At 34.1% G+C, this 9,112-nt stretch overlaps 1 long non-coding RNA gene across 1 annotated transcript; it reads right to left on the reverse strand.

The window, feature by feature from the left end:
- Positions 1-2,034: 2,034 nt before the first annotated feature.
- On the reverse strand, positions 2,035-4,567 carry LOC132708261 (uncharacterized). The gene is made up of 3 exons (XR_009619886.1): positions 4,444-4,567; positions 4,212-4,387; positions 2,035-2,336 (listed from the first exon to the last, which is right to left on the reverse strand). It is a non-coding gene; the product is annotated as an uncharacterized LOC132708261 (long non-coding RNA).
- Positions 4,568-9,112: the final 4,545 nt, after the last annotated feature.

The raw sequence follows: 9,112 nt of genomic DNA on the forward strand, positions 1-9,112 counted from the left end.
GAGCCGGAAAGTAAGGTTTTAGGTTGTACAGGTTTGATGCTGTTTTCGGAAGAATACAGGGTGTCCAGGATAAGATGATGTACATGGGGATATTGGAAATTGTAAGAGATACTGTGTCGCTTAAATGGAAGAAAAGTATGTAAATATTCTAAAAAATAATCTAGCTTTCTTTTATTTTACGATACCCTTACGTAGATACAGAGTGAGAAAGGAACATGTCCATTTTTTGAAAACCACAATATTTTCCTTATTATAGGAGCTGAAATTTTCAATTTTTCAGAATATGGGTAAAAGGATGTCTAGGCCTAAATTAGGCCAGCTATCTTGCGTACGGCCGAAATCCTCTTATTAAAATGCTTTTCGACCATGTGTGACATTTATGTTTGGTCAAAATAAAAAATTACGAAAAATTCTAGACACACTTGATGTATTATGTTCAATAAGATACAATACAGAAAAATAAAAAAAACTATTCCAATGAACTAAAAAATAACATTATTTACGTAATCTACATTTCCGTAGTTTCTAATAAAAAAATATTAAATACTTCTAAATTTAAATCGTAACCCGAAGACAAGCAACACAGTATCACATAAAAACGCTCAATGAGAACTTGATCAATACTCGTTGTTTGGGCACTTTGACTAGTATGTTAAAAAACCTTTTAGCGTTGTTTCCATCATTTGTGGTACCAATCTATATGATACATGCAAAAAACATTCAAGCTCTTTGATCCATGCGTCTAGAGTGTATAAACCGTACTGATAAACTTCGGGTTTAGGTGTTTAAGCAGCATGGAATTCATTTCACTGGGTTTGACACCACAAATATAGCAAGATTGGAACGCCAAATAATTGACTATTTTGCACATCTATAAAGATAAAATTACAGTTAACTCTAATAATCTTATTAAACATACTTGTCTCAAAAGTTTCTAATTTGCTAATTAAATCTCGAACTGAATTAAGTTCGTGCATTGACATTTACTCGATCTCTTTACGAAGAAACTTTATTGGGCGACATAACCGAGTTGAGGACAGTTCCTTATTTTACCACCAGCAATTCTCCATTCGATGTTAATAACCGAAATGGTACAAATGAAATTACGAATAAAAATTCATCAGTGTTACCTTCTTCGGTACATTTTTGTTTATTTGTTTGTTTGTTTACTGTGGCCTGAGCTACCACCCCATTTACAAACTAAAGATAGTGTACTACAGTGATCGAACATAATGTTTGACACTGTTGCTTTCAGTAGCCGTTGCAAAATGTGATTAGCTAATGCTTGTACATTAATACTGGCGCTAACTTCATGGACATCAATTAAATTATTTGAAGGAATACATTCATTTTTTTATTTTTCTTAGGCAGTATAGTGAAAGGTACAAATCGTGACCTTTTTCTAAACCTTTTTTTCTCAATACTTTATATTTATTATGGGTCAATTCGAAATCAATATATAAACCGAACGCTTCTTCGCTTGAATAAGTGTGTTTTTCGCTTTATCATTGAATTCAGAAGCTGTTTTTAAGAGATCAGTTAATTCAGCTGAAGATCTTGACTCAACAAGGTCGTGTACCTTGGTGCGTTTGGTCCGTTCGCTACAGGTTTCAAATGATTTTTGTGTGCTAACCAATGTTGATTTTTTATTAAAAATAAATAAAAATAAAAATTTTGTAAGAATAAAATAAATATTAAAGAATCCCATAACGTATAATAGTCACAAGTTTTTTAGAAATTAGTATAAGCATTATCGTAGCGCGTAATTTATAACATTTTCTTGAAACAATGCCCTATTAATTACTATTGTATCTAATTAAGTAGTGATTAAGTACAGTATAGTCTTCCCCCACTCCTCTCCCTTTTGTGGGCGTGTCCTCCTTACCCACGACTCTCTAGCTCCTCCCCCTTTACCCATAATCCCTTGAAACTGGCCCCCATTGGATAAGCAAGCACCAATGGGGTTTAATCAATCTCCCCACCTCTAGTTTGCGATGGCGGCGAAGCCAATCAGAGCCCAGATATTTTCCCACCCCTAAGAAAAGCAATGGCGTCAATGAGACTTGATCATATTGTTCGCGTGACCATCTGCACCCTCTAGCGGTTCGAATGTAAACTAGTGTCCCCTCTTGGAATAAGATTTTCTTTAATAAGGTAACCCCACCTAGTGAATATTGACCAAAACATTTATTTTAAAAACATATAATTCTGCGAATGTGTACCCTCGCGGGTACAAACTGTACTTTTATTGCGCACAAAGGACAGGGGAAATAAAGACGAAAAGTGTTGGATTTCTTTTCTCGGAACTGGAAGCTGGCAGGCACCACCAATAATATCTGCAAAACAAAAACCTGGTTAAAATTTTCATTAATAAAGTAGGATATTAGAAACCATATACCTTTTTAATTAATAAGCCATCTACCGTGCGTTAACTTCATACATATTTCCGCATGCTTCTGTTTTAAGGTATCGTGAAATATTTGACTATTTATCTGGGAAAAGTTCATATGTCGAAAAAATTATGTGTATGTTGCCGTGGTAGGCTTTCTTTGCTATTATAATTTTATTTTTATTATTTAATATTGACAAAATTAATTTATCTATCTTATTGATGATTTTGATTTTCTTTGCTATTTTATTATTTGTTTTTATTATTTAATATTTTCAAAATTAATTTATCTATCTTATTGATGATTTTAAGATATCGCAGTCAACTTTACTATTTCATCAATTTCTTTTATTTATTGCTGATCTTTGAGGATAGTGTACATACTTTTTTTCATAACTTATCTGTATCTACCCTTTAATTTCCTATCAAGCCATAAAGCAAACTCGAAAGGCATCTTAACTAAAAAGTCATATACTTTAAAGCTGCTGCTACTACTACATGAAAGTGTGTTTCTATGGCAATTTCAACAACAATGAAATCTGGACGCTTATACTAAATACTGTAATACTATTCTCTGCTAACGCTCTAGGAGACGCTATTTGAACCCTGTTCAAAGAAAAACTTCTACAGCCCAAATAACCTCTCTGAACCACACTTAAGCGCATAACTCTTTCACTGTCTTGCAGCCTTCAGATTAATATTCCGTACTAACTACGAATGCCATACACGAAACGTTCTCTTTTCTAATTTTTTTCTATGCGCTACATTAACGAACAGGATCTAAACTTTTCTGTCTGTGTATTTTGTTAGCCACCTTAAAAAAAATTAAAAAAAGGTATGCGAACCTCGAGGATATTTTAAATATTTTTCACAAATGGTGACAACAATTAATGCAAGTATTATTTTTAATAATAATCCATCTTTCGCTATGACACGAAAACATCGATTTTTTAATTCTAACTTTTCTCATAGAGCTTCCCTTTAGTCTCTATCTGTTCTTTAACTAAATCCCCGCCTTTTTGAAAAACCAACCTCTAAAAATAGTTAATTTTCTCTAATTTAAATTTGTACGTTTTCCGCAATATGTGTGAATATTTTTACTAGAGCATTTAGTTACTTAGTACATGTCCTAATCAATATTTTAAAAATATAATTCTAATGATACGTGTTTACGATTTGAAGATAACGAAACATTCCCCAGTTTTATAAATGAGAGCTCACCGCCAAACTACCAAGCATCACAGTACAAGCTACCGTACTACGCCCCCCCTGGACAAAATCAGGTTAGTCAGCGTCATTAATTCTACCTGCGTTAACGAATAGCGTATTGTTAATTGAGGTTTAATACGCAGAAAATTTAAGTAACAAATAATTGCAATGAAACTCACTAACATCATAAATTATTAAAAAAAAATTAGAACAGTTGGAATTTACTGGAGTAACCAATTTGGCACTAAAAATGGAAATTTTCGATACTCTACTAGGTGCCCACAATAAATTTTACTGTTATCTTTAATGCAGAGACACAACGATTTTCTAGTTCTGAATTTGATCAGGGGTATATGACCATAGTTTACGTCGCCTCTAAAAGGCTTGCAGTCTATTGTTTTTGAACGCCCCATTTTGTGTATTATGTTCAAAACAGAGACTCTCTGGGCTTACGACTACAGCTACTAGCTACTACTTTCAATAAAATTAACACAAAAAAAAGTAGGTGGCATTTCTATAATACGTGCAAAGTTTATGTGAAACTGACTGGAAGACAGAGTAATGCACCAATATGTTACTAAACATATTTAGATAGAATTCCGTAAGAGCTTACCTCCAAGTTTTCTCATTTAGTCAGTCAAAGCATCAAATGGGAAATTCCAATCCAACATATGTAGTGGTGGAAATATATCAATCGCCTACGTTACCGATGGTACCCGACTGAAGCTTCTGCGTCTTCTTTACCCCACATGCCTACTTAAAAAGATACTGGTCTAAGTCTCAATATTCCTGTTAAAAAAAGAGCGGTTCTATATTGCCATAAATATGTGTTTTCAAAATTTTACCTGAATGGTTCGTGATTCCTTATATATGCAGTGTTGGCAGCAATGTGGCGACGACTACGCTGAAACTTTCCATATCTCGTGTCCCCATGACTGGTCTGTTTCATATATCAAACCTCACCTCGCACGGGTTTGAACCTCCTTTAAAAAAAAAAACAGGCAAGACTTATACTTATCATATCAAAGTAATATGAGGAACTTATATTTTATGCCAAAACTTATTTCATCACCTCCAAAGGGGAGTAGGGGTTTCTAAAGTATGGTAGGTACATCTCTTTCATTTTTTAATTAAAAAAGTGACACAATTACGCGACGTAACTCGATCCGGATCGTTAACGCGTCTCTTGATGGGGGTTTAGAGATGCTGAGGTCATTAAATTGATTCACTAATACCAGTACACACTGAAACCCCTTATTTCCAAAATAAAAAATTGTTAACTGTTAACACAACAAAAAAACTATTTTCTCACCAATTATATTTCTGGGGTCGTTTTCAGAATTTGTCCAACGTAGAATCCCAAGAGCATAGGGCCGCAATTTCGAAAAATGTTCATATCTCCCCACTATGCATTTGTACACGAAGCAGGGCCGGATTAACAGCAATTATATTCTTGTCAGTCAACATACAGCCGCCGATTGAATTCTCGGATTCTGCTTTACTAGTTGCCATGGTCTGTCAAATATGTTACTTAAAAATTGTATATTTTTTTTACAAATAATATACCTTTCCTAAAATAATTCCGCCTTTGTCAAGTTGGACACGGGCACGTCTGTCCGCTTTGAAAAGCGCAGGCGTATGTATCTTCCAAAATGATCCAAGCAGGCTCGGATTGCCAGCAAATACACAACTCGCCGATTCAATTCTGAGATGTTGCTTCACGAGTTACCATGATCTGTCAAATATTTTTTATTTTGGAAATAAGGGGTTTCAGTGTGTACTGGTATTAGTGAATCAATTTAATGACCTCAGCATCTCTAAACCCCCATCTTGAGACGCGTTAACGATCCGGATCGAGTTACGTCGCGTAATTGTGTCACTTTTTTTAATTAAAAAATGAAAGAGATGTACCTACCATACTTTAGAAACCCCTACTCCCCTTTGGAGGTGATGAAATAAGTTTTGGCATAAAATATAAGTTCCTCGTATTACTTTGATATGATAAGTATAAGTCTTGCCTGTTTTTTTTTTAAAGGAGGTTCAAACCCGTGCGAGGTGAGGTTTGATATATGAAACAGACCAGTCATGGGGACACGAGATATGGAAAGTTTCAGCGTAGTCGTCGCCACATTGCTGCCAACACTGCATATATAAGGAATCACGAACCATTCAGGTAAAATTTTGAAAACACATATTTATGGCAATATAGAACCTCTCTTTTTTTAACAGGAATATTGAGACTTAGACCAGTATCTTTTTAAGTAGGCATGTGGGGTAAAGAAGACGCAGAAGCTTCAGTCGGGTACCATCGGTAACGTAGGCGATTGATACATTTCCACCACTACATATGTTGGATTGGAATTTCCCATTTGATGCTTTGACTGACTAAATGAGAAAACTTGGAGGTAAGCTCTTACGGAATTCTATCTAAATATGTTTAGTAACATATTGGTGCATTACTCTGTCTTCCAGTCAGTTTCACATAAACTTTGCACGTATTATAGAAATGCCACCTACTTTTTTTTGTGTTAATATTATTGAAAGTAGTAGCTGGTAGCTGTAGTCGTAAGCCCAGAGAGTCTCTGTTTTGAACATAATACACAAAATGGGGCGTTCAAAAACAATAGACTACAAGCTTTTTAGAGGCGACGTAAACTATGGTCATATACCCCTGATCAAATTCAGAACTAGAAAATCGTTGTGTCTCTGCATTAAAAATAATAGTAAAATTTATTGTGGGCACCTAGTAGAGTATCGAAAATTTCCATTTTTAGTGCCAAATTGGTTACTCCAGTAAATTCCAACTGTTCTAATTTTTTTTTTAATAATTTATGATGTTAGTGAGTTTCATTGCAATTATTTGTTACTTAAATTTTCTGCGTATTAAACCTCAATTAACAATACGCTATTCGTTAACGCAGGTAGAATTAATGACGCTGACTAACCTGATTTTGTCCAGGGGGGGCGTAGTACGGTAGCTTGTACTGTGATGCTTGGTAGTTTGGCGGTGAGCTCTCATTTATAAAACTGGGGAATATTTCGTTATCTTCAAATCGTAAACACGTATCATTAGAATTATATTTTTAAAATATTGATTAGGACATGTACTAAGTAACTAAATGCTCTAGTAAAAATATTCACACATATTGCGGAAAACGTACAAATTTAAATTAGAGAAAATTAACTATTTTTAGAGGTTGGTTTTTCAAAAAGGCGGGGATTTAGTTAAAGAACAGATAGAGACTAAAGGGAAGCTCTATGAGAAAAGTTAGAATTAAAAAATCGATGTTTTCGTGTCATAGCGAAAGATGGATTATTATTAAAAATAATACTTGCATTAATTGTTGTCACCATTTGTGAAAAATATTTAAAATATCCTCTAGGTTCGCATACCATTTTTTATTTTTTTTTTAAGGTGGCTAACAAAATACACAGACAGAAAAGTTTAGATCCTGTTCGTTAATGTAGCGCATAGAAAAAAATTAGAAAAGAGAACGTTTCGTGTATGGCATTCGTAGTTAGTACGGAATATTAATCTGAAGGCTGCAAGACAGTGAAAGAGTTATGCGCTTAAGTGTGGTTCAGAGAGGTTATTTGGGCTGTAGAAGTTTTTCTTTGAACAGGGTTCAAATAGCGTCTCCTAGAGCGTTAGCAGAGAAGAGTATTACAGTATTTAGTATAAGCGTCCAGATTTCATTGTTGTTGAAATTGCCATAGAAACACACTTTCATGTAGTAGTAGCAGCAGCTTTAAAGTATATGACTTTTTAGTTAAGATGCCTTTCGAGTTTGCTTTATGGCTTGATAGGAAATTAAAGGGTAGATACAGATAAGTTATGAAAAAAAGTATGTACACTATCCTCAAAGATCAGCAATAAATAAAAGAAATTGATGAAATAGTAAAGTTGACTGCGATATCTTAAAATCATCAATAAGATAGATAAATTAATTTTGAAAATATTAAATAATAAAAACAAATAATAAAATAGCAAAGAAAATCAAAATCATCAATAAGATAGATAAATTAATTTTGTCAATATTAAATAATAAAAATAAAATTATAATAGCAAAGAAAGCCTACCACGGCAACATACACATAATATTTTCGACATATGAACTTTTCCCAGATAAATAGTCAAATATTTCACGATACCTTAAAACAGAAGCATGCGGAAATATGTATGAAGTTAACGCACGGTAGATGGCTTATTAATTAAAAAGGTATATGGTTTCTAATATCCTACTTTATTAATGAAAATTTTAACCAGGTTTTTGTTTTGCAGATATTATTGGTGGTGCCTGCCAGCTTCCAGTTCCGAGAAAAGAAATCCAACACTTTTCGTCTTTATTTCCCCTGTCCTTTGTGCGCAATAAAAGTACAGTTTGTACCCGCGAGGGTACACATTCGCAGAATTATATGTTTTTAAAATAAATGTTTTGGTCAATATTCACTAGGTGGGGTTACCTTATTAAAGAAAATCTTATTCCAAGAGGGGACACTAGTTTACATTCGAACCGCTAGAGGGTGCAGATGGTCACGCGAACAATATGATCAAGTCTCATTGACGCCATTGCTTTTCTTAGGGGTGGGAAAATATCTGGGCTCTGATTGGCTTCGCCGCCATCGCAAACTAGAGGTGGGGAGATTGATTAAACCCCATTGGTGCTTGCTTATCCAATGGGGGCCAGTTTCAAGGGATTATGGGTAAAGGGGGAGGAGCTAGAGAGTCGTGGATAAGGAGGACACGCCCACAAAAGGGAGAGGAGTGGGGGAAGACTATACTGTACTTAATCACTACTTAATTATTATTAGTAATTATTTGTGCCAATCGCCCTGTAGTTAGTGCAACTGGTCATTGTACAATAAATTTAATTTAAAATGAAATTTGCGATATCTAAACTTTGATATTTTACTCTTAAATGCTATGTGCTAATGCACTGGATTAAGTTGTACATACGATCTGCTATACCTATAGTGTAATCGGACCTAGGAACAAATTTAGAATCGCTTTTTCTATTTTGAACTATTATCTCTAAAAATTTAATTTAATTTTCACTTATAGCGTTTTTCATAAGAAAAATTTTTAGTCTACTCTCATTGCGGCATAAAATTCAAAAATGTGATAAACTGAACTAGAAACGAATTTATATTCATTTGTGTTTTAAAGAAAACGCAAATAATTTTTTTATATTAATATTCTTATGTTGCAGATTATTTTTAGAGACACTAGTTATAAACGCTTTGATACTGTAAACTGCTGAGTAAAGGTTCCCATACATATTATATTACTTGTTTCTCAAAGTGCGAACCACATCGCTAGCTTTTTTGTCATCTCGCTTGAATAAAGTTTTTTAAAAAATCAAATTTGTTTTCCACGACGAAAACTGGCGCAGTCGGTAGGATTTCCATGAAGCAAGCATTCCAAAATCGACACTGTTTGGTCTCTCTCAAGAGTTTATTCGCGAAATCCGAACAACACAAAAAACTGTTCAAGTGGGTGCAAAGTGCTCAATT

Source organism: Cylas formicarius, unplaced genomic scaffold (genome assembly GCF_029955315.1).
Source record: "Cylas formicarius isolate icCylForm1 unplaced genomic scaffold, icCylForm1.1 PGA_scaffold_10__41_contigs__length_53128322, whole genome shotgun sequence".
NCBI classification, from domain to species: domain Eukaryota; kingdom Metazoa; phylum Arthropoda; class Insecta; order Coleoptera; family Brentidae; genus Cylas; species Cylas formicarius.